Source organism: Dermacentor silvarum, chromosome 2, assembly GCF_013339745.2.
Source record: "Dermacentor silvarum isolate Dsil-2018 chromosome 2, BIME_Dsil_1.4, whole genome shotgun sequence".
NCBI classification, from domain to species: domain Eukaryota; kingdom Metazoa; phylum Arthropoda; class Arachnida; order Ixodida; family Ixodidae; genus Dermacentor; species Dermacentor silvarum.
The window spans coordinates 165,698,566-165,701,605 of NC_051155.1; positions in this window are offsets into that span (position 1 = coordinate 165,698,566).

The following is a 3,040-nucleotide window of genomic DNA, read 5'->3' on the forward strand; positions in this document are numbered from 1 at the left end:
CCTGAGTTCATTAATTCCCTCATTGCGTCATAATGTAGGTTAGACGGTGCAGGGTAAAGTCTTTTCCGCCTTCTAGCTTAAATACCATTCTAATTGAAAACAAGCTGCCAATACGCACCTTCCAAGCGTCAGGCTCGTAATCAAAACTCGCCGCCGTTGCGCCAGATCCGCAATGGCGGTTGGCCGACGAAACTGTGGATAGAACCAAGCTTGCGGCTACGCACGTGAACGCTTGCATCGTCGTACCTTTACTCTTGCCTCTTCCAGCATGAAATAGAACAGTCAGCCAACTACTTGAATAAAACAAGTGATCAAACGGGGCAAGCCTCTTCTTGCTTCTGTGACAGTTTTAGTAAATTTGCTATGGCATAAACATTACTGTGGGAGGTTTAGTCGGGCTACGTGAAATATTATTATTATTATTTCTTCTGTTTACGCGAGCAGCTTTCACGACATAGAGCTGAACTTTTTCGGAGTCAGGAGCTAGAAAAGTTCTGAGGGCAGTGTCTTTTCGACAGCTATCAAACGCACGGAGTCTCTTGAAAAAGTTACAGCTGACGCTATCATTCGTTCGCTCTTAATTTCTTTATGTCAACGTCGTCCGGCAACCGCTTTGAAATTTTGTTCTGTTGAAACTTGCGGCACTGACTAAAGTTTGCTGTAGTTCACAAGACCAAACATACAGAGCATCCTCTTCTAAAGAAAATTTCTTAATGCATGTTTGGTCTTTGTTACAAATCACTCGTAAATCACAAATCACAAATCAATCACCGATCGCTCGTAACGCGGAGAGATACACGGAAATGAAAGAAATATCATAATATAGATACACCTTATTCCCTTCGGCTTCCTGCACGTGGAGAGTAGTAAATTCGAAGTTTCAAGTTTATTAGTCCATTTCATACTCGTACAAAGGCAATTAATACATGCAATCGGAAGTCATAAAGTAAACTGTCAGGGGAACATCCTAAGGACAAAGGTTAACAGGTAAGTGAATTAGCAAGGAGGGTTGCTGAATAATAAATAAGCAATTAACCTTCTACAATATGTACACAACGATCGCAGCCACAGATAAGAATGACTACAGGTTGTTTAGACAAAGCAAACATATGTAGGAACACAATGGCGCCAAATTAATAAATTCCCTAATAGGTAAATATTAAGACGTTGACAAAATGTTAACAACGTACATTATTTTAAATCAGATAGAAAGTTGTTCCAATGCGATTTACATGGAAATATTGCTGCCAGTGTGCCATTTTAGTACGTATTTTTGGTAAAAGCAGGTTATAGCTCGCTCAGAACATGGTGTCGTTAGTATTAACAAGATTATTATTAGCGAGAATGAGAATACGCAAATCATGATGCGTAATACGAGACATGATTATCAGTAATTTATAACTGACAAATTTGTGTAGAGGTAAAACGTTCTGGTCACAAAAAAATTCAGTCACTTTAGCGTACGCTAAAGAGGATGAAGGCGAAAGCCTGCGCGCTCAAGATATATTCAATAAATTACTTGACATTGTCATTCCAATGCGTTGTTACTTCCTGTTACTTGTTTTCTCCCACCAAATATCGAGGGTTCGACTCCCCCCAAAGGTCTTGGGTTCATGTGCCTTAGTTAACACTATCTTAATTAAGGTGTAGTTAATGTAGGTAGAGTAGAACAGGGCTCAGTCTCCTTTTCGTGGAGGGGGGCCCTCATAGGGTGGCGACCAGTGTAGCGCACGCACACTCACATACGCGTATATAGGGCCATGCATATTTCGCGTGTTCGAAAATAGCGAGATGGCTGCGACGTCACGTGTGCAATCACGAACACACTAGGCACACCTTTAGTAAGCCATAACCGTGGAGCAGCCGTGGCTTCAAGAAAAAAGTCACAGGCCTGCGCGGCACATGCATCACAGTCACAGCGTAAGCTGGTACAGTGGCTCAAGAGTAGCTCCAATTTCGGCACCACGCCCAACAGGGTCTTCGCGGCAAAGTATCTTCGCCTTGTATTGACGAGAATGATCTGAACAGTCCACCCGGCGTCGACGGCGAGCTGCAGCTTGTAATGCTCTCTGTACAGCAGTCTGCTAAGCCCGATGATGCCTGATTGTAGTGGCGCACGTAGCTCTACGATTCGCTTCTTCAGCAATGGTTCGTATGCTGCGAGGAGACGCCATAACGTGTACCGAAGAGGTACCCAGAATACGTGGCGCACATCTCACATCCCTTGACCCGTGGCACGGTACGTTGTTGTTGTTGATGTGATCATGATTGTCTATTGGAATCTTCAAAACGGGATGGTGACAAATAGTCACCTAGCCTGCTTGAATTAACCAGGTCCAGTTACATATAGCATGCAATTGCTATACGGAACTTACTTTTCGGGCACGCTGCGTTTGCAGGCATCTTAACTAGATGGCACCACCATACTGGCGGAGGCTCGGGATCGCGCTAATTGTGCGCCTCGTCTAGATCGCATCTCATCGTCTGCGCCTGCTCGCCGGCCTAGGGCATGTTTATAGACGGTTTCATGCTCGCGATAACAGCAGCGAGCGCGCCGCACCCAAGAAACTTCCGGTCACGTGCCTTATCAGTCTTCTATGCTTTAACGCATGGTTGCTTCTTTGCCAGTCACACTTAGGAGCTACGTCAGAGGGCAAAATCGGAAGCCGTGCAGGGCCTATGTTTGTAAACAGTGAAACGGTCTATAGGGCATTTTTCCGGTGCCTGATAGCAAGCGCTTGCGTGGCTCAGTGGTAAAGTATCCGACTCCCGCGCAGTGGGCCTGGGCTCGATCGCTGCGGAAAACGGGTGCTTTTTTCGCATTCCGGCGATAGCGGTTACGGTCACCAGCGGCATCGGCGTCGGCGGACACCATCGCGAGCCGAAACGGCTATTGTAATGAGCCCATAACAGCTTACGCTGTAAAATGTTTTCCTAGATGTGCATAAAGGCATCTTGCGGACTCACTGAAGTGCGTCATGCCCTGACAGACTGGATAATGTAGAATGGTAAACGGGAGGCGGGGTCGCCGAACAGTTCC